The sequence below is a fragment of the Trachypithecus francoisi genome, unplaced genomic scaffold (genome assembly GCF_009764315.1).
Source record: "Trachypithecus francoisi isolate TF-2019V2 unplaced genomic scaffold, Tfra_2.0 Lachesis_group10, whole genome shotgun sequence".
Taxonomy (NCBI): Eukaryota; Metazoa; Chordata; class Mammalia; order Primates; family Cercopithecidae; genus Trachypithecus; species Trachypithecus francoisi.
In genome coordinates this window covers 36,319,349-36,343,029 of record NW_022681455.1, presented here as the reverse complement: position 1 = coordinate 36,343,029, position 23,681 = coordinate 36,319,349, and positions in this window count along the sequence as shown.

Sequence of the window (23,681 nt, the reverse complement as noted above, 5' to 3'; positions counted from 1 at the left end):
CTCTTTTTCCAACTTCCCTGTTGGAGGGCTGAGGTCTAGAAGCACAGCGGGGCTGTGGGCCTTCCGATCCTTGAGGGGTCAGGGAGACTGCACGGGAAATGGGATTCTGGGCTGTGGCCTTCTCTCCACGGAAAGGCCTGCAGTTTATGTATGTATGTATGTATGTATGTATGTATGTATGTATTTATTTATTTATTGAGACAGAGTCTCGCTCTGTCGCCCAGGCTGGAGTGCAGTGGCCGGATCTCAGCTCACTGCAAGCTCCGCCTCCGGGGTTTACACCATTCTCCTGCCTCAGCCTCCCGGTTAGCTGGGACTACAGGCGCCCGCCACCTCGCCCGGCTAGTTTTTTGTATTTTTGAGTGGAGATAGGGTTTCCCCGTGTTAGCCAGGATGGTCTCGATCTCCTGACCTCGTGATCCGCCCGTCTTGGCCTCCCAAAGTGCTGGGATTACAGGCTTGAGCCACCGCGCCTGGCCAAGGCCTGCAGTTTAAAACCATGTCCACTAGGTGGTGCAAAAGCCTCTTTTTGTATTAGTGTGGGGCCGGGCGGTGGCTGGCTGCATGTTCTATGGACAGCAAGCCTGCCTTCTCTCATGGGGAGGTGTACTCTCCAGCTCAGGCATGCTCTGTAAGTAGACATCCAGGCCCTGCTTGAACACCTCCAGTGACGGGGAACTCACACCTCCAGGGGACAAAGTAAGTGGCAGGGGTGGGGGTGGAATTGAGGGGCACCAAAAAGCCAACTGTCCATTGATAGTGTCAGCCTCCTCTCCTAACCCACAGGCCACTGGTTTCTGCAATTCCTATTTTCCCAGTCTCTTTATTGGGAATAACTTCTTATCTCCTCTTCTTATGATCACTTTATCCTTGAGTAGTTTGTCAGCAGGGGCCTAGATGAGGCCTCTTTCAGATCTGGGACATCTGCTAGGGGTGTGTCAAAGCCTCTCTACTCTCACCCTACCCATATAGACCTGATTAGGAATCAAAAAGACTGACCGGCTGCAGTGGCTCACGCCTGTAATCCCAGCACTTTGGGAGGCCGAGGCAGGCAGATTATGAGATCAAGAGATCGAGACCATCCTGGCCAACATGGTGAAACTCCATCTGTACTAAAAATACAAAAATTAGCTGAGCATGGTGGCACATGCCTGTAGTCCCAGTTACTTGGGAGGCTGAGGCAGGAGAATCACTTGAACCCGGGAGGTGGAGGCAGTGAGTTGAGATCACACCACTGCACTCCAGCCTGGCATTAGAGTGAGACTCCGTCTCAAAAGGAAAAAAAAAAAAAAAGGACTGAGGCTTCCTTAATTTTCTGCTGGCTTTAGTTACACTATCGTTCTAGGCCTCACTTTTCACTTTTGTAAAATGAAAGACAACATCCTTTGCCCTGCTTAGCACATGGAGTTGCTGAGAAATTTCAAATGAAATAATGCATTCATTTAGTTAACATTCATCAAGCACCTACTGTAGGTTAAGCACTGTCTAGAAACAGGAATATCGTGGTGACCAGGACAGATAAATAAACAAATCAATACAGGATGTAATGGCAGGTGGTGATATGTGCTGTGAAGGAAAATAAAATAGAATCAAGTGAGAGCGGCCAAATTTAAATTGAGCTGTTGGAGATGTAAAAATGTGTAAGTAGGAACAAGTCAGCTTTATCTATGTCATTTTCTCCCCTGTAATCTGTCTGTCCCCTTTCTTTCTTTTTTCTTTTCTTTTTTTTTTGAGACTCAGTTTCGCTCTTGTTGCCCAGGCTGGAGTGCAATGGCGCAATCTCGGCTCACCGCAACCTCCGCCTCCCGGATTCAAGTGGTTCTCCTGCCTCAGCCTCCTGAGTAGCTGGGATTACAGGTGTGCACCATCACGCCTGGCTAATTTTTGTATTTTTAGTAGAGACAGGGTTTCTCCATGTTGGTCAGGCTGGTCTTGAACTCTCAACCTCAGGTAATCTGCCCACCTCGGCCTCCCAAAGTGCTGGGATTATAGGTGTGAGCCACTGCACCCGGCCTGTCCATCCCCTTTCTTTCTTTTTTTTTTTTTTTGAGACGGAGTCTCACTCTGTCGCCCGGGCTGGAGTGCAGTGGCCGGATCTCAGCTCACTGCAAGCTCCGCCTCCCGGGTTCACGCCATTCTCCTGCCTCAGCCTCCCGAGTAGCTGGGACTACAGGCGCCCGCCACCTCGCCCGGCTAGTTTTTTGTATTTTTTAGTAGAGACGGGGTTTCACAGTGTTAGCCAGGATGGTCTCGATCTCCTGACCTCGTGATCCGCCCGTCTCGGCCTCCCAAAGTGCTGGGATTACAGGCTTGAGCCACTGCACCCGGCCTATCCCCTTTCTATTTAACCTGCAGGTCACACCATGAAAGATGGACACTGTTGTTAGTTTGTTATGTGCAATCCAATGCAATCTTAATGGATATGAATAATGTAGACAGGCTGGGAGGGGAAGACCACCTTGGCCTAGAGCTCCCCTCTCCCATCCTCTTCCTTTGGGGGAGCCATCAGCTAAGACCACTGAGATCATAAAGTCTCCTGAATAGACCTCAGCTCTCCAGATCCGGCCTATCTAAACATCCCAACTCAAGGAAGCATGCTGTATTGTTGAAAGTGCTCTGGCTGGAAAGCCCCAGAGTTCTAAATATGGCTCTCAAAATTCCAGCAATTCTGAGCAGGAAGAGATTTCCCCTCAGTCACATGATCATATGCTCCAGCCAGTGACAAGCTCAGGTTCTTGACCTGTGGTGTGGGGTGGGGAGTGCATATCAGATTCTTAGGGGACAGCTGATTGTGGGTGGCTGAATGTGGCGTGCAAATCTCTAGAGAGCTTCTAAAGCACCAACAAAGGCACTTTCTTCTCCACCACCCCCACAAGCGTCAGTGAACTGACCCAGTTTTAGGATTTTAGGGATGGGGAAACTGAACACCAGGGGGACCTTGAGAGTCTGGGATTCTGGGCTTTCAGCCAGGGACCCCTCCAACCTTAGGGACAGAATATGCCAACCCTAGCCCTCTGCAAACTCTAAAGTGATTTGCAATAAGAACATTATTTTTTTCCTGATTGAGCAGTGAGTAATTTACCAAGCTAGGTCTTGATCGGCCACCAAAAGGAAAAAGGGCCTATGACAAAGCAGGAGACCTGAAGTAGAGCCAGCAGCAGAAGGCCCCCAGTGAAATAACAGAAACAAAAGCTTGGCAGCTCAACCACATCTTTATTTTGAGCAAGATGAAGTGCCTTTCTGACAAGACAAATTAATTCACTCAACTTTTGAGTGAGGAAGACATGTCCTGACCAAAGTCCAGCTTCCCTTTTAAGGAGGCCAGCCTTAGTCATCTGCAGCTACTGTATCAGTTAGAGTCATGCTGGCCATAGCATCTCAACTGAAATCTCAGTGGCTTGATGTGATAGACTTTCGTTTTCTTGGCCACCTAAAGTTTGGTTGGTGGGTGGGGAGGGATCTTCTCCATGAAGTCATCTGGGGACCCAGGCTGATGGAGGCTGTACTGTCCCCTTTAGGTGGCTTCTGTGTGGGGGGTTGACACCCAGCCAGCAGGTAGGGAAGAGAAAGGGTGAAGGATTGGGGAGGTGTTTTTTTGTTTGTTTGTTTTTGCTTTTGTTTTTGAGACAGAATCTCACTCTGTCACCAGGGCTAGAGTGCAGTGGCACAATTTTGGCTCACTGCAACCTCCACCTACCAGGTTCAAGAGATTCTCGTGCCTCAGCCTCCTGAGTAGCTGGGATTACAGGCGTGTGCCACCAAACCTGGCTAATTTTTTATATTTTTGGTAGAGACAGGGTTTTGCCATGTTGCCCAGGCTGGTCTTGATCTTCTGACCTCAGGTGATCTGCCTGCCTTGACCTCCCAAAGTGCTGGGATTACAGGCGTGAGCCAGCACATGTGGCCGGGGAGGTGTTCTTATGGGAGGCACCCATCATTTCTGCCCATATTCGTTGTCAGAACACAGGCTTGTGATATTCCACCTATGTTCCTTGCTCCTTTTGAGTGACTTTTCCCCTTATTTATACCATTCTCCACCCTTCTTCATCCTGCTCTGTGGCCAGGAGACTGTCGTGTATGGATTGCACCAATGGGCTTCCTGTCCTCTGGCTCCTGGTTGGTCTTAGTCAAGGAACTCTCTGGTTGGAGATTGCCAAGGTATTTTATTTCTGTAGTCCCTCCCTGCTGGCTCCCATAGGTTGGCTATGTTCTCCTACTTAAGGCCACAGCTCCCGTGCACTGCCCTTTCCATGCAGCCATTCTTTCCAAGCTTTGTCACTGCTCCTTCCCCTGGGCCTTTTAGGCTTTCAGTTGAAATCTGTTCAACTGACATTCAGTAACTCCCTCAGTGGCAAATGGTATCTTGATTTTCCTGAGATACCTGGCTTCCTACATGTAGATTCAAACATAGGTTTCTCCCTGTGGATCCAAAAAAAGAGATAATTTGTAATGCACTGTCTGCCATATATCTTCTCCCAACTTCCCATCAAAACTCCATGCTGGCTTCCAGTCCTTTACAGCTGCTTCTCTGCGTTATGGATAGTACTTTGATGAATTAACCTGTGATGATGTGTTCATGGGTGGTGATGGCATCCCTCAAATTTCCCTTCATAGTGTATCTCTACTTGAAACATGCATCTTCACAGGACAATGCCTTACTCCTTGGGAGAGACTGGCAGTGAAGTAATGCAGGTATCAGCCCATCATTCCATCTACCATTCTCCTGGTAATAACTTTGTCTCTGGGAGCAACTCTTTTCCTACTCCATCACAGTGTCCTGCTCCCAGCAGTTGGGGAGGGCCCTGTAGCCCAGGCTGGGCCATTAAGAGAAGCCCATTTCTGTTGCCACAGCAACTGGTCCAGATGGTGCATGATCAGGATAGGCCAATCAGGGTCCTTCCCTGGGATTTCTCTTTCTGTATCTGACTGGGAATTTACCCCAAGCTAGTGATAGCTGTGTCTTCTGCCATGAGGGGACACCAGAGAGGCAGAAAGGTGAGAAGAAGTCCCCTGGAGGGTCTGGTCTCCACTTCTAAACTTGGGACTCTTGGAGTTGTCGTGATCCCTGCAGATCTTTCTTTAATTCTTCTCAAAAATTGATATATAATAGTTGTATATATGTTTGGGATACATGTGCTTGTTTGTGTTTTTTTTTTTTTTTGAGACAGGGTCTCACTCTTTTACCCAGGCTAGAGTGCAATGGTGCCATCATTGCTCATTGCAACCTCTGCCTCCTGGGTTCAAGCCATTTTCAAGCCTCAGCCTCCTGAGTAGCTGGGACCACAGGCGTGTGCCACTATGCCTGCCTAATTTTTGTAATGAGATGGAGTTTCACTATGTTGCCTAGGCTGGTCTCAAACTCTTGAGTTCAAAGCAATCCACCTGCCTTGGCTTCCCAAAGAGAAGGGATTACAGGCATGAGCCACTGTGCCCAGCCACATGTAATATTTTTATAGCTGTAATTGCTTCAATTATTTGACAATCCCAATGGCTTTCGAATATACCTCCTTTTCACTTATGTTGGTTTGAATTGTGGTTTCTGTCTTGCACAATTATGAAAGGTCTATTTCTTGAGGAGGTACAATTTTTAGTCAAGGGATTGTTTGATACCCTGTAAGTTCACTGCCAGTCCTACCACTTGCCTCTGTCTTAGGAGGAGAGTTCCTGTAACGAGAGGTTTTTAGGACGTCCTTTGTTCTGGGATGAATCAGAGCGAATGACTGCACTGGAGCTCAGGATATTAAACTGAGTGGTGTCACATATTCCCAGGATCAATCGACAATGTCATGTGTAGCGTCTCCTCCTGCAGGGATTAAAGTCCTGACATTTGGATATGATTCTAGTTTTCTCTCAAATCCATACTTTAAGAGCCTGTGGGCTGGCTGCGGTGGCTCACACCTGTAATCCCAGCACTTTGGGAGGCAGAGGTGGGCGGATCACTTGAGGCCAGGAGTTCGAGACCAGCCTGGCCAGCATGGTGAAACCCCATCTCTACCAAAAAATACAAAAGTTAGCCAGGCGTAATGGCGCATGCCTGTAATCCCAGATACTTGGGAGGCTGAGGCAGGAGAATCACTTGAACCCAAGAGGCAGAGTTGGAGTAATCTAAGATCATGGCACTGCACTCTAGCCTGGATGACAGAGTGAGACTCTGTCTAAAAAAAAAAAAAAAAAAAGTCTATGGACATCAGTGTAATATACCACACTAATAAAATTAAAGACAAAGCCCACATGATCATCTCAAGAGATACAGAAAAAGCATTTGACAAAATCCAAGTGTCTTATCATAAAAAATATTCAACAAACCAAGACTAGAAATTAACTTCCTTAACCTGATCAAGACCATCTATGAAAACCCCACAGCTACCATCCTACTTAATGGTGAATGACTAGATGCTTTTCTCCTAATATTGCAAGGTTCTAGTAAGAGCAATGAGGCAAGAAAAAGAAATAAAAAGCATCTAGGTTGGAAAGGAAGAAGTAAAACTATCTCTGTTCATAGATAGCATGATACTGGGTATAAAAATCCTCAGGAATAAAAAAAAAAAACTACGAGAACTAATTAATGAGTTCAGTAAGTCTGCAGAATACAAGACTAACCTACAAAAGTCAATTGTATTTCTATCTATGACAATGAACAACCTGAAAATGAAATTCAAAATGATTCTATTTCCAATACCATCAAAAGAATAAAACAAGAATAAACTTAAAGCACAAGACATCTACTCTGAAACCTACAAAGTATTATTGAAAGAAATTAAAGTCAATCTAAATAAATGGACAGATATAACATGTTGTTGGGTTGTTAAGATGGCAATACTCCCTAAATTGGTCTACATATTCAATGCAATCCCTATCAAAATTCCAACTGCTTTTTTTTTTTTTTTGCAGAAATGGACAAGCTGATCTTCATATTCATATGGAATTGCCAGTGACCCCAAATAGCCAAAACAGTCTTGAAAAGAAAAACAAAGTTGGAGGACCCACATTTCCTGATTTTGAAACTTGCTACAAAGCTATAGTACTCAAAACAGATTGGTACTGGCATAAGGATATAGATTAAGAACAATTTTTTCGACAAATAGTGTTGGGACAATGGGTGTCCACATGCAAAAGAATAAAGTTGTTCCCTTACCTTACACCATATCCAAAAATTAACTCAAAATATGTCAAAGATATAAATGTAAGAGCTAAAACTGTAAAACTCCTAGAATAAAACATAGGAGTAAATCTTTATGACCTTGGATTAGGCCATCACTTCTTAAATATAACAGCAAAATAATAAGTAATAAGGCCGACACAGGTGAATCACGAGGTCAGGAGATCGAGACCATGCTGGCCAACACAGTGAAACCCCGTCTCTACTAAAAAATACAAAAATCTAGCCGGGCGAGGTGGTGGGCACCTGTAGTCCCAGCTACTCGGGAGGCTGAGGCAGGAGAATGCGTAAACCCAGGAGGCAGAGCTTGCAGTGAGCTGAGATCTGGCCACTGCACTCCAGCCTGGGTGACAGAGCGAGACTCCGTCTCAAAAAAAAAAAAAAAAGAAAAAAAGAAAAAGTAATAAAACAAAAAATAGATAAATTGAACTCCATTAAAATTAAAAGCCTTTGTGCTTCATAGGACACCATCAAGAAAGCAAAAAAAAAAAAAAAAAACCACAGGATGGAGAAAATGTCTCCAAATTATATATCTGATAAGAGAATTGTATCTAGGACTGATAAAGAGTTCCTACAACTCAATAATAAAAAGACAGCCCCAAATTGGGCAAAGGACGTGAATAGAGATTTTTCCCAAGAAGATACACAAATAACCAACAAGCACATGAAGAAATGCTAACATCATTGTATTAGTCAGTTTTCACGCTGCTAATAAAGACATACCCAAGACTGGGTAATTTATAAAGAAAAGAGGTTTAATTGACTCACGGTTCCACATGGCTGGGGAGGCCTCACAATCATGGCAGAACACAAGGAGGAGCAAGTCACAACCTACATGGTGGCAGGGGAGAGAGAACTTGTGCAGGGAAACTCCTTTTTATAAAATTATGTGGTCTCATGAGACTTATTCACAATCATGAGAACAGCATGGGAGAGACCTGCCCCCATGATTCAATTACCTCCCACTGGGTCCCTCCCACAACATGTGGGAATTGTGGGAGCTACAATTCAAGATGAGAATTGGCAGGGGTTCGGGGGGACACAGCCAAACCACAATAATCATTAATCATTAGGGAAATGAAGAACAAACTACTTCTTGCTCACTAAGATTGTTAGGGAAACAGAAGCATAGGAGAGCCATGGTGACATCATTTTAAAATCAACTCCATCTTAAAAGTATCAAGGCACGTTCCTTGCTAGTCATGACTCATGGTCCTAAGATGTTTACAGTTGAGGAAACACCTTAAAAATACCTGTAAGCACACACTACTACAATAACAAAAAGTCCAGATGTCCCACTATCCTTAACAAGATATGCTTTTAAGATGACTATAGTCATGCTTTGATGTACTTAAGCACTAAAACGCCAAGAATAACTTTCTTTAAATCAACAAAGTACTAAATTTTATCATGCTGTCAGCCCACCCACACATAGACATAATTTACCTTAGCTTTTACATAGATGAGACTCCTGTATGAGAAGAGTTTAAGACAGAGATGGCATGTTCCTCCTCTTGCTTTCTGAGGATGCCCTATTCTGTAACTGAGTAGCTTTCAAAAAACTATCCTCTCTCCGTACTTTGTAACTTGCCTTGAATTCCTTCCTGTGTGAGATTCAACAATCCTCTCTTGGGGTCTGGATTGGGACTCTTTTTCTGGCAACAGCAGAGCTATAATTTTTTTTAAAAAAAAGAAAAGATGGACATTAACAAGTGTTGGGGAGGATGTGGAGAAGTTAGAACCCTCATACATTACTGGTGAGAACATAAAATGATGCAGCTGCTGTGGAAAACAGCTTAACAATTTCTCAAAAAGCTAAAATAGAGTTACCATATGACCCAGCAATCCTGCTTCTAACTATATACCTGAGAGAATTAAAAACATATGTCCACATAAAAACTTGTACACAAATGTTCACAGTAGCATTATTTGTAGTTGCCAAAACCAAAACAACCCAAATGTCCATTAACTGCTGAATGGATAAACAAAATGTGATCTATCCACACAATGGAACATTATGTAGTCATGAAAAAGGAATAAAGTTCTAACACATGCTGTAACATGGGTGAACCTTGAAGAAATAGTGTTGAGTGTAAGGAGCCAGTCACAACATGTGCTTGTATGATTCCATTTATACGAAATGTCCAGAGAGGCAAATCCACCCAGCCAGATGGGAGATAAATGGTTGACTGGGGTTGGGGGCGAGAGGGCCTGGGAAGGGACTGGTAACGGGTATGGGATTTCTTTCCAGGGGTATGAAAATACTCTGGAAGTGGGCAGTGGTGGTGATTAATGCACATCTCTGTAAATATACTAAAACCCACAGAACTGTACACTTTTAAAGAGTGCATTTTAGCCAGGCGTGGTAGCTCATGCCTGTAATCCCAGCACTTTGGGAGGCCAAGGCAGGTGGATTGCTATAGGCCAGGAGTTCGAAACCAGCCTGACCAACATGACAAAACCCCATTTCTCCTAAAATCACAAAAATTAGCTGGATGTGGTGGCACATGCCTCCAATTAAAGCTACATCAGGAGGCTGAGGCACGGAATTGCTTGAACACAGGAGGCAGAGGTTTCAGGGAGCCAAGATCATGCCACTGCACTTCAGCCTGGGTGACAGAGTGAAAAAAGAGAGTGAACTTTATGGCATGTGAATGAGATCCCAATGGAGTTATTATTAAAAAAACAAAAAACAAATTTATGAGCAAACAGAGGCTCTGCACAGAGTGGCAGCGTCCCCAAAGAGGGTAGCAAATCAGGGGCACTTTCCTAGGCCTGGCAAAGTGGGATGTAGCATGAGGATTGAGAACCCAGGCTTTGAACCTGACGGTTGTGGGTTTGAATCCTGCTTCCATCTCTCATGAACTGTGAAATGTTGGAAAATGGACTCAATCTCTCTGAACCTCACAATTATAACATGAGAATAACTCCTACTTTGTGAAGTTCTTATGAGGGTTAACTTCTTGGTAGCTGTGAATATTCAGTAAATGATAGGTAGTTTTATCATTTTTTTCTCTGGAAAAAAGAAGGAAAGAAGTCTCTGGAAGACGACTTTGACCTTGGACTGAAGGTGGAAAGAATAGGCCCAGTTTAAATAAGTACAAATAGATTTCAGGTTCTAGCATGCGCTAGAGAGATACGGAAGACCCTCTCCAGGCATGGTGGGTGGTCAGTAGGGGTTCAGGGAGGGTGACTGGAGGCAGAAAAAGTACAGACACTCAGCCTCCCACTTGGCTGCCAGGTCTGTGGGTTAGAGCTGGATGCTCTGGTATTCAAGTTTTCTGCCAGGAGAAAAATGAGATAAGTCATTACCATCGTGTTTTGTTGCCACAACTTTTCCCCTCACTCTCGGAAAGGAGCTGGGAGCTCCTCTGCAGTCTCACATCAGGTATCAAGTGTGAACCCAGATTAGCCCAGGCTGTCCTCAGCTGAGCTGGTGAGTCTGCGTTCGGATGCACAGCAGCTGGCCTGCTAGGCCCGGCATCTCAGTGGGGCTGGCTGTTTTCTTCTCATCAATATTTGACTCTTGTGGAATAACAGATGATTTTTATTTCATTCTTTGTGCCTCTGCTTAGTTTTCACGTTGTCTAAAGGGACGAGGGATCTAATTAAAGTGCTATTAGGAAAACCGTAATAAGCGTGATTCATGCCTGTGTTGCCCTTTGTCTAGACTTTTCTTTCTCTTATCTTGCGTGGCTGCCTCCGTCAAGATAAAGCATATTTGTGAGCTGTATCAGTCACGGTTCAGCTGGAGGAAACCACAGCAGCTAATTTCAGCGGGAAAGGCATCAGGAGTTTACAAAGTCATTGGAAGAGGGGAGGAGCGGGTTTCAGGTGGGGCTCCTGGGATGAGCCGGAACCTCAGCACCGCAGCAGTGATGCGGCCGGCGGGAACCTCGCCGCGCATGGAGGTGTATCAGCACGCGAGCCTTGCTGGAATGCGCAGCTTCTCCTTGACTGCTTGTTCAGCAGCACGGGATCCGCAGGAAAATGCCCTCACCTCACTTCCTGGGTGAGGAATCCAAAGACAGTTGACCACACATCCAGGTCAATTTTTTTTTTCTCACTTGGAGCACTTGAGAGGTAACCCGGACCAGGGCATCGAATTGTCAGATCCTAATTCACATCAGAAACTCCAGCTGCTAAGGGGCCAGGGGAGTTTACTTTTCAGTTTTCCCGCCTCTGAGGGAGAAAAAGGGCCTTTGATGGTGTGGTCCAAGCCAACCCACCAGGACGTTACGTCAAGATTTTAACATGTACTTTGGTTCAGTACTTACTTGAGATCACTGACAATCCTTTTATTTTTGTCTGTATAAAAACTGTATTTGCGGTGTGAAGTGACTTCCTCCTGTCTGTGGCGTCTGTAAGTTGACCTCTGAAGTCCTGTCTGTGAACACGGGTGCCCTCAAAAGCTGGAGAAGTGGCTTCCTGTGGAGCAGTCCTGGAATCGGCTCCTGGCACGTGGCATTTGGTGGGTGCTGACACCAACAGTTTCCTTTTCCCTGTGAGGTGAGAAGGGTCTGTGTGCCATAGGAACACAGCTTCCACGTATTCTCTTAGTTATAATAAGCACTTCCAGGAGGAAACAATAGAATTTGTAAGTGGATTTTTTCCCCCCCAATAAAGAATCTGCTGCTCAGGAACAAACTCAGAGGCCAAGAAGCATTTGAGAAGATGCTTAACTTCACTGTGAAAGAAAGGCAAATCACGTCCGGCCCGGTGGCTCATGCCTGTAATCCCAGCACTTTGGGAGGCCAAGACAGGAGGACTGCTTGAGCCCAGGGGTTGGAGACCAGCCTGGGTAACATTGCAAGACCCTGCCTCTACCAAAATAATAGTAATAATAATAAAAAGAAAGAAAGAAGGAGAGAAGGAAGGAAAGAAAGGAAAGGAAAGAGAAAGGAAAGAAAGGAAGGCTAATTAAGACAAGAGTGGCTCATCTGATGGACAGCAATGAACAGGCTCCACAGTGTCCACAGTGAGTGTGAGGGTGAAGAAGCAGCCACACTCATTGACACAGCTGGTGGTGGAAAGAGGCATGCACTTTTGGAAGGGAATTCAACAGGGCCTACCCAGGTTGTAAGTGTGTCTCCCTTGTGACCCAGACATTCTGTTTCTGAGAATACAACTTTCACAAAACTTCTCACATACGTGCAGACATATATTTATAGAGATGTTCTCTGGAGCATTGGTTATTCTTACAAAACATGGGGAAAATCCAAAGGTCTAGCAATGGGGTTTGGGTAAGTAAATACAGTGGAAAACCCTGCAGCTCGCATAAAGAGAAGATCTGCAAGAACTGATGGGGAAGGACACGTGATGCCCCTGCAGGTGCAAGGCTGGGGCTCCTGGGCCATCTGCCAAGTGGTGATGTTGCCCTGTCTGTGAACATGTGGAGCTGGTAAAATGAATGATGATTCAGAGAACACGGCACAGCAAGGCATAGTTGCTTTTGTTATATAATATAATTTCTATAAATTATTTCAAGGAATTAGACTAAAATTATGGGATATTCTCTAGTCTGTGTCTCTTCCATATGTCATGAGAATTTTACTTACCTCTCAAGTGCCCCAAGTGAAAAAAAAAGAATTGGACTTGGATATGTTGTCAACTGTCTTGGGATTACAAAAGGGAGGAGCATTGCCTTGGGGAGAGAGGCAGTGAGTGATCTTGCTGGGGACAAGCTGATTTGGGTTCACCTCCTTGTCCCCTTGCCCTATCCCTGTCTGCCTAAGCTGGAGTGGGAATAGGGGCTGCAAGTTCCACTCCAACTTTGCAAGGTTTCAAAGAGAAAAGTCATCAGCGGAAGGTTGAGAAGTTCCTGTGGGTGAAATGCAATTATTCCTAATGTCCCCTTGTGTGGAAACCCCCCTTCCTGAGAAGTGATGGTCTCTTGGAGTTCTGAACCCCTTCCCTCACTAAGTTTTCAAAAAGAAATTCTTTAGGACTTGGAAGAGAGAAGGGAGTCTTCCCCACTCTGTGACCAAAAGCTCCCTTAGGATAATAGTTTTTGGGAACTGCCACCACCACTGGAACAAATACAACACCACTAACAACAAAGAGGCCAGGCCAGTAGCTCGCGCCTGTAATACCAGCACTTTGGGAAGCTGAGGTGAGGCGAGTGGATCACTTGAGCTCAGGAGTTCAAAACCAGCCTGGGCAACATGGCAAAACCTATCTCTACCAAAAATTTAAAAAATTAGTGGCTGGGCACAGTGGCTCACGCCTGTAATCCCAGCACTTTGGGAGGCCGAGGCAGGCAGATCACAAGGTCAAGAGATCGATACCATCATGGCCAACAGGGTGAGACCCTGTCTCTACTAAAATACAAGAAATTATCTGGGCATGGTGGTGCATGCCTGTAGTCCCAGCTACTCAGGAGGCTGAGGCAGGAGGACAGCTTGAACCCAGGAGGTGAAGGTTGCAATGAGCCGAGATCGTGCCACTGTACTCCAGCCTGGGCAACAGAGCAAGGCTCCGTCTCAAAAAACAAAAAATTGGCTTGGTGTGGCGGTGCTTGCCTGTAGCTCCAGCTACTTGAGAGGCTGAGGTGAGGGGAGGTTGAGGCTGCATGAGGTGTGATCATGCCACTGCACTCCAGTCTGGGCAACAGAGTGAGACCCTGTATTAAAAGAAAAAAAAGGGCCGGGCGCGGTGGCTCAAGCCTGTAATCCCAGCACTTTGGGAGGCCGAGACGGGCGGATCACGAGGTCAGGAGATCGAGACCATCCTGGCTAACATGGTGAAACCCCGTCTCTACTAAAATACAAAAAACTAGCCGGGCGAGGTGGCGGGCACCTGTAGTCCCAGCTACTCGGGAGGCTGAGGCAGGAGAATGGCGTGAACCCGGGAGGCGGAGCTTGCAGTGAGCCGAGATTGCGCCACTGCACTCCAGTCTGGGTGACAGAGCGAGACTCTGCCTCAAAAAAATAAAATAAAATAAAATAAAATAAAATAAAAGAAAAGAAAAAAAAAGAGGAATAATATGATGCTATGTGCGTAGAAAAAATACCCTGGAAGAGCTTTTTCTAAACAGTGGCTATTCCTAGGCAGGAAAGTGGCAAACAACAACCACGGTAACAAAACCCTCAGTGGCCATCGCTGAAGTGTGGAGCCTCTGGTGTTGTAAATGAGACACAGGCATGTACTAATTGTTGCAGTACAACAGCCTGGCTCCCAGCAAGCTGTTTCGACAGGCTGTCTGCTCCTGTTTTGATAAGACCAAAGTCTGTCTTGGACAGCCCATTTTCTGGTTAATGGGGTGTTCTTATCAACTGAGAGGACTGTCACCTGCTAATGCAAGGGCCCGCCCCTTCCCTGAAATATGGCTCCTTCCCTGAAATACAGCCCCTTCCTGCCTGGGCCTAGTGCCTGAGATCTCGCCATTGGATCATACTTCCTGGGAATTGCCGTTTGTTGAGCTCAGAGGGCCTGGCCCTCAAGTTTCACCTTGTGGGCAACCTCTGTGCGTGGAAACCTGGTCTCACCCTGGACTTGAAGGTCAGAGCTAAGAACAAAAGTCACCAAGGGTAGGAAAAAGGGCGAGGAGGTGCTTTAGGGATCAGCCTCGGCATTGGTTTTACATTTTTTACTTCAAGATTAATTATTTTACATCATTTTATTTGCTTATATTTTAGGGCCACAAAGGGAACACTTTTGAGAGTGACAGGATGGAAGATCTTCAGGCTCTGCCACCTGCCTGGCACCCACCCCTTCTGAGGGACAGTCAGGACGATCAAAGTCAGTGCTCCTGAGGGCCCCTGCCCTCCAGCAGGAAGGGAGACACTCTGGTTGACAGGCAGCTCAACCACGAGCCTGAGCGAGCTGGGTGGGGGCTTCAGGACCTGGAGACCCAGTCTGCTGAGTGGCTGGGTGTGAGAGAGAGAGTGTTATTTTCCTGGGGTGCTGTAACAAATTACCACAAACTTGAGGACTTAAAACAATGGACATTAATCGTCTCACAGGAGGTCCACAATCAAGCAGAGATTGATTCCCTCTGGGCACTCTGACAGGAAGTCTCTTCCTGTGTCTCTCCCAGCCCCTGGCCTCTGGGGTTGGTGGGCAGACCTCGGCGTGCCTTGGTTTTTGGCTGCATCACTCCCATCCCTGCCCCCATCTTCATGTGGCCATCTTCCCCCTGTGTGTTTCTGTGACCCTCAGGTCTCCTCCTGCCTTTTTTTCAGGACCACTCTCACTGGATTTATGCCCCCTCCAAATCCCGGATGATCTCATCTTGAAATCCTTAATTATGTCTGTGAAGGCCCTTTTTTTTTCCAGTCAGGTCACATTCACAGGTTCTGAGTGTTAGGACTTGGACATATCCTATTGGGGGCCATTCTTCCGGCCATGACCGAGAGGGACCCGACACAGCTGAGGCCAGTTGCTGCTCTCCTTCCCTCAAGTTACGGTGATTAATTAGTCATGGCTGTGGCGTGATGGCGGCCAACCTCTCCTTGCCTAACCTTTCATGTAACCTCGTATCTGTAAAAGTGGTCCCAGCTCCAGAGGCCTCAATTACATCCTTTTGATGCAGGACAGGTGAGCCTAATATTGGGGCTTAGCCCAGGAAGGTTCTTGGCTCTGCCCCAAAAATAATCCAAAGTGAAGCTGGTGGTGTTAAAACAGCAAATTTTATTGAAGCGACAGTGTACATCACCAGCAGAGGTCCTGCTCCCTGCAGAGCAGGGCTACCCCATTGGCAGTGTTCCCAGAGCAGCAGCTGAGAGGCAGGGCTGCATTTATATTTATACCCACTTGCATTATATGCAAATTAAGGGGCAGATTCTGTAGAAATTTCTAGAAAAAGAGTGGTAACTTCCAGGTCACCAGGTAGTTGTCACAGAAAGGGGCAGTAACTTCCGGGTGTTGCCATGGCAATGGTAAACCGACATGGCGCACTGATGGGCGTGTCTTATGGAAAGCTGCTTTGCCCTGTCCTGGTTTTACCTAGTCCTCAATTTGGCCTGACGTCCAAGCCCCGCCTTGGCAGTTGAATCCTGACTCCTAGGACTCAACTTACTCTCAGTCAGTTCACACCTGGCTGGAGGGTGGATATAATGAGGCCCATTTGCAGAAGAAACTGTGATGCTCAATGGAAAGAGAAGTAGATGGGCATTTGGGGCAGACAGTTAACTCCTTCTGGAATCCTCTCTCCTCCTCTGTGCTCAGTCATTCCCAGGCCTGTGCTGGTGGGGAAATCCCTCCACATTCCCCAAGTGTCAGGGCTTGAACTGGATTTGCTCAGTCTCCACAGAGCTGGAGCCACAGCTTCATGTGACAGAGGAGGCCTGGTCGTGCAGCTGGAGTTTCTCTGTGATACTGAGAGGGCCCGTTGTGTGAAACCCAGAGTGGATGGGAAGGAATCTTTCCGTGCGGAAGAGTGACTGGAAACTGTCACTGTGGCAGGTACTCCTGGAATCAAACAGCCTTTGACAAAAAGGGCCTGTTTCTATAATTTACCTGGTTGGGGACAGAGCCAGAGAAACACTGGTAACTAATTTTTTTTTTCTTTCAGATCAAATCTTGCTCTGTCACGCAGGCTGGAGTGCAGTGGCACCATCTTGGCTCACCGCAACCTCCGCCTCCAGTGATTCTCCTGCTTCAGCCTCCCAGGTAGCTGGGATTACAGGCGCCTGCCACCATGCCCGGCTAATTTAGTTTTTGGTATTTTTAGTAGAGACAGAGTTTCAACATGTTGGCCAGGCTAGTCTCGAACTCCTGACCTCAGGTGATCTGCCCACCTCAGCCTCCCAAAGTGCTGGGATTACAGGCGTGAGCCAGCACACCTGGCCTGTGTAAGAATTTTTTGGGAATATACATGCAGGAGTGGAATTGCTGGGTCCATATACCCTCCTGCTGTAGCAGTGCATGGACGTTCTATGCCCCTGTGAATGTTCTGGCCAACACGGGAAATCTGGTTTAAAAACAACAACAGGTCAGGCACAGTGGCTCACACCTGTAATCCCAGCACTTTGGGAGGCCAAGGCGAGCAGATCACAAGGTCCAGAGTTTGAGACCAGCCTGACCAACATAGTGAAACCCCGTCTCTTCTAAAAATACAAAAAGTTAGCTGGGCGTGGTGGCGGGCACCTGTAGTCTCAGCTACTCAGGAGGCTGAGGCAGAAGAATCGCTTAAAAACCCGGGAGGTGGAGGTTGTAGTGACTAAGATCACACCACTGCACTCCAGCCAGACGGAGACTCTGTCTCAAAACAACAACAACAACAACAACAACAACAACAACAACAAACTAGCATTATGGGAAACCCACCCTCACTCCTATGCCCTAAGGACAACTAGTCTCAGTTAATTTGTTTTAAATTTTCCAATGGCTACTGTGTTAGTCAGAGTTCTCTAGAGGGACAGAATTAATAGAATATATATATGGGAGTTTATTAAGTATTAACTCACACAATTACAAGGTCCCACAATAGGCCATCTGCAGGCTGAGGAGCAAGGAGAGTCAGTCCTAGTTCCAAAACTGAAGAACTTGGAGTCTGATGTTTGAGAGCCAGGAGAAAGATGTAGACTGGGACATCCCAGCTACTTTCATTAATCTAGATAATGTTTTGAATATCATTTCAGAGAAATTATTCTTATGGAAAAGAAATATCCTTCTGCCTAGTTTTAAATATTTCCAACAGAATTGCAAATAGAAATTATCAAACATTTTTGTTTGAACCTATTGATATGGTTCCCTGATAGTAACAGTTTCCCAGTCTAAGTTAATCTTTTTTTTAGTTTTTTCAATTGAGATGGAGTTTCACTCTGCCTCCCAGTCTGGAGTGCACGATCTCAGCTTACTGCATCCTCTACCTCCTGGGCTCAAGCGATTCTCCTGCTTCAGCCTCCTGAGTAGCTGGGACTACAGGCACCTGCCACCAGGCCTGGCTAATTTTTTGTGTTTTTAGAAGAGATGGGCTTTCACCATGTTAACCAGGCTAGTCTCAAACTCCTGATCTCAAGTGATCTGCCCACCTCAGCTTCCCAAAGTGCTGGGATTACAGGTGTGAGACACTGTGCCCAGCTCCAGTCTTAAATTAATCTTAATCTTTGATTTCCTAAGACACAGTCTTCTGGGTTGTGATGGCTAAGTCATTTAATGCACTTTCAAGTTTAACTTACTGCTTGATCTTCAGAAATACTGTGCATTACTGCTTTATGCGATCCTATTGTATCTTTGAGAATGACCTAGAAAATCCCAAACATGTGACTCTCAGTATTAATCAGGGTTAGCAAACTAAGGTCCATCACCCGTTTTTGTACAACCTGTGAGCCTTTAAAAATGGTTTTTACATTTTTATATGGTTGAAAAAATTTTTAAGGAATAATATTTTATGACATGTGAAATTCATATGAAATTCAAATTTCAGTGCCCACAAATAGAGTTTTATTGGAACACAGCCATGCTCATTTATTTAAGTATCAGCTATGGCTGCTTTCTCCCTCCAACCGCAGAGTCGAATGTTGCAACAGAGATCATACAGCCCACAAAGCTGAAAATACTATCTGGCACTTTGCAGAGCAGCTTTGCCAACCCTTGACATAAATGATTCAATCAATAAAAGTTTATGGAGAACTTAAACTTTGGTGAAGGACAAGCTGTTCTGGTCTCCATGGGCATTTCCTGTCCTGCTAGGGAGACAGTCACAACACAGGGTGATAAGTGCTAGGATGGCGCAGCACAGGCGACCAAGACCTGGAGCCACACTGAGGAGATCGGGGGGGGGGGGGGTGCTTCCCAGAGGCAGTGACATCTAAGCTGAGACCTAGGAGTGACAAGGAGCTGGCCAGCTGAAGAGGGGTGAGGGGAGGTTAGAGGTGGCAGGAAGAATGTTCCAGGCAAGTGGAACAGCATATTCAATGGCCAGAGGGATCAGGGCTTGTTGGAGAAACTGGGAGATGTTTGCATTATTATTTGTATCATAGGCTTATTTGTAATTAGACAAGTTAATTTGCATATAGATAAATAATCACCTACTTAGGGCTCTTAGTGATATAAGCAAGGAAGGGGGAAGGTCAAATAATTGATCAATTGATCGATTCATTCATTCATTCATTCAATGAGCATGGAGTAAACACCTTCTAAGTGCTGCACACGAGGCTAAGTTCTGAGGATACAGAGAAAAACATGTGAATCCCTGTCCTGAAGGCTTAGTGAGGGAAAGCAGATAGATTTAAAAATAATTTCTGCAAGTATGAGGAGTGTCTCTTCTGCCAGGCCAGGGAGGGCCCACCATTTCCACCCCTCTTCCCCCTTGCCACTTAGTCATTTTCCCAGCTCCCTTGCTGCTAGGACTGGATATATATCCAAGTTTTGGCCAATGAGACATAGGGGAGATCTGCTGAGAAGTGTCTAGGAAAACTCTCTAGATTACAGATGATGCCACAGATGACACCATCGCTTTCCCCCTCTTGCCTGCCTTTGAGTGGGACTGTGGTGGTGGCACAATGGGATCTGTGGCAGCCATCTTGTGATCATGAAGTGATGAGCATTAGGACAACATTGGTGCTTGCTGGCATCATCAAGCTGCTGCCCCAAACCTGGAACTACCTGCCTTCAGGGACTCCTAGTTAACCTGAGATCATTGCATGTTGTTATTGCTTAAGCCAATAGTTCTCAGCTGGGCGAGATTTTGCTCTCCAGGGGACTTGGAGGCATTTTTGGTTTTCACTACTGGGTGGGGTACTACCGTCATCTAGTGAGTAGAGGCCAGGGATGCTGCTAAACATCCTAAAATACACAGGACAACCCCCGTCCCCTCTAGCAAATAGGTGTCCAGTCCAAAATGTCAACAGAGCTGAGGTTGAGAAACCCTGCCTTAAACAGGTACTTCCTTTACTGGCACAGTGTGAGAGGACTTGCCGGAGCCACTGGAGGTTGAGGAGACCAATGTCCACCTTAGGGCCCAGGAAAGAGGAATTTGGGGAATTATCCTCACTGGGCTCAGCCATGTGACAGTGTTGGGCTTGGAGCAAGTTCTGTGAGAGAGCTGTGGGCCCCAGTCCCATGATGAGACCTCACTGTGGGCTCCTCTACAGCAAATGCTCCCACTACCCAGGTGCCCACCAGCATCCTGTGCCAAGTGCACACTGCATTGCCTCACTCCAGTTTCCCGCGAGGTTGGTATCATTTATTCCCATTGTAATAGTTTGAAAATTGAGGTTCAGAAGAACAGTGGAGTGTACTTCGGAGACTGGCAGATTTTTATTTTTATTTTTTGGAGACAAGATCTTGCTATGTTGTCTAGGCCAGATTAGAATTCCTAGGCTCGAGAGATTCTCCTGCCTTAGCCTCCTGCGTAGCTGGGAACACAGTTGCATGCCACAAGGCCTGGCTGACTGGCAGGTTTTAATCTGCCATTTACTAGTATCACTTAAGCATTTTACTCTTTTTTTTTTTTTGAGATGGAGTCTTGTTCTCGCCCAGGCTGGAATGCAGTGGTGCCATCTCGGCTCACTCACTGCAACCTCTGCCTCCCAGGTTCAAGCAGTTCTCCTGCCTCAGCCTACCGAGTAGCTGGAACTGCAGGCGCACGCCACCATGCCCGGCTAATTTTCGTATTTTTACGAATATACGAAATATTGGCCAGGCTGGTCTTGAACTCCTAGCCTCAAGTGATCTGCTGGCCTTGGCCTCCCAAAGTGCTGGCATCACAAGTGTGAGCCACCGCACCCGGCCTATTTTATCTTTTTGAGCCTTAATTTCCTGGTCTGTAAAATAGCAATATGCGCTTTATGAACATTATTGTGGGGGCAAAAATCACGTATTTAGAAGCTCCTGCTATGGGCTTAAGGTCTGGTAACCATTTTGCAAATGGCCGTTGTCTTTGCAATCCCCAGCGCGCCCCCTGGGGGTGGGCAGCCGGAGCTGCGGCGCAGGTCTGCCTAATGTCAAAGCCACCGCTTTCCCACTCCATGGGGATGCGCACTCGAGGCCCCCACTTGCAGCGCGGACCCGCAGACCGCTGAGGGAGAGGAGAGTCTAGGAGTCGCTGGGAGCCACGAGGCAGGGGAGCCTGCAGGGGAACTGAGATTCACCGAGCACTTCCGGCACAAGACCTAAATCAAGCATCGCACACAGCAACCGAGGGGATATTCTGAGGCTATTTTCGGGCTGGGGACTTTGTTCCTGGGTCCTGATGGGGCTTGAGAAGGAGTGAGGTCATAGTCTTTCAGGTACCTCTCACTGAGGACAGGGAAGGAGACTTAGGGAAGGCCGGTGGGTTGGAGGCTGGACCTCGAATTACCAGGCGCCAGGCAGAGGGTGTGGCCCGGGAAAGGAGTGAGAGTTCACCGGCTTGCTCTTTGCTCTGCGGTGAACAGGAGCCGCAGAGCAAATGAAGGCCCAGACTCGTTTCCATGTGTAGATAATTCTGCCGGGATGGGGACAGATTTCTGGGAAGCAGCGTTCACACTCAGAGAGGTTAGAGGGTGCCCTGTGAAAATCCTTCTGAGGTTTGTTACTCAGAACCACCACATCCTGCGCTCCTGAGACTGGGGCCCTGTGTTCCACCCACCCCTCTCCGTTGGCTACCATCATTTTTATCCAAGACCACGTTTATCTTCCGTGCCCCGCGCTGCACACCCAGGCCACACAAGCGGGTGAAAAATCTTTCTAAACAAATGTACAGACTCTCCGGGAAAAAACAAAAAACAACAAAATCTCAAATTTGTGAATATGCCACTGCTTATACATTTTCCTGTTAATGGGCATTTAAGTCGTTTCAAGTTTTTGGGGGTTTGGCTATCACAAACAGCACTGCTATACACATTCATATAAAAGTTGTTTGGGGGGGACCATGGGAATGAATTTCTGTTGTGTATCTATCCGTGGGTGGAATTGCTGGGTCATAGGGCAGGTGTTTGTTCAGCTTTGGTAGATACTGCCAGCCGATTTTTCCAAGTAGTTGCACCATTTTCCACTCCCACCAGCAGCATATGAGAATTCTGTTTACCTTGCACTGGCTCTGACACTTGGGATTGTCTGTCTGAGAATGACAGCACAGCAGTATGGCTGAGTCCCGCAGACGTGCAGTGAAAAAAGCCAGGCGTGAAAGAAAACATGCAGACCGATGATGCTCAAAAATAGGCCAAACTAATCTAATCTGGGAGTCATGAGGGGAACAAGGCGGGTTCTGGGGTGCCAGGAATGTTCTCTTTCTTCGTCTGGGTGCTGGTTTACACAGGTTTATTCCCTTTGTGAAAATTCATGGAGCTATCTCCTTATGATCTGTGCACCTTTTTATACGTTATACTTAAATAAACATTTCAAAAATATTCTCTCTCAATCTCCCTCTGTCTCCCTCTCCCATCTTCCCTCCCAGCACATAGTTGGGAACTGTCACCTTCAGAGCCCCCTTCAAGGCTGTGTGACCTGGACAGTTGCGCAGGGTGTATACTCAGAAGGGCCTGGTGCTTGGTTTAAAGTTCTGCTGTCTTGAAACTATTAATACTTTTTGAGCAAGGGTGCTTTGTTTTCATTTTGCATGGGGGCTCACGCATAGTGTAGCCGACCTTGGCCCCTGGTCAGGCAGCTGCCAGAGTCTGTCTCCAGATTTCCAGCCCAGGACATGATCTTTGGCAGGCACTGAGGGCAGGGCTAGGTTGCCCCCCCAGACCCCTGATGGAGAAGGTGTAGAATGCCCAGAGCGGCCCATGATGGCTCTCCCTCCCGTGAGAACCTAGGAGCGCATGTACCTGCAGGTGGGATTGCTGGGTACATGGGAGGTGCCTGCACAGTGTCCCATTTGGCTCTCCGCCCCTCTCCTTCTTTTTATTGTGGTAAAATATACATGACATAAAGTTGACTGTTTTAACCTTTTTAAAGTGTACGGTGCAGTGGCATTAAGTACATTTTGATTGTTGTACCACTCTCCACCACTGAACCATCTCCACAACTCAAAAGATGAGTTTGGGTTTGTCTTGTAAAAATCCTCCACATCTCAAAAGTTGTGGAGATGGTTCAATGGTGGAGGTGGTAGTACAACATTCCTCTCAAACTGAAACTCTGTATGCATTAAACAACTTCCCATTCCCTTCTGCTTGCTTGTATGGATTTCTCTGTGTGTTTCTCTCTTCCTAACTACTTTGTGGACTCTGTGAGGGCTGGGCCAGGCCGGGCATATTCACCTCAGAATAAGAAAGAGCACATACAATACACACAGGGCCTGGAAGAAGTGGTTGACAGAATAGTTTCATTAAATAAATAAAAACTACGTAATATTATTTAACCTTTGTTTGAAGGCTGGGTGACTTCTTGACTAACAAATTCTAAATTTAGTGCTGAGACAGTGTGTGGCACATAGCTGGATCCAAAACCTGTTGACAGAATGAATGAAGCATTAATAACTCTGTTGCCTGTAATAAAATATTGGCCCTTTATTGAACCCTTACAAGTACCAGGCACTGTTAATACATAGAAAAAAAGATGTCTGGTGCGTCCGTATTTACTTTGTAATGCCTCCCTGTGTTAATGAACCAAAATAGAATTTCTTAGCTTTTTTTTTTTTTTTTGAGACAGA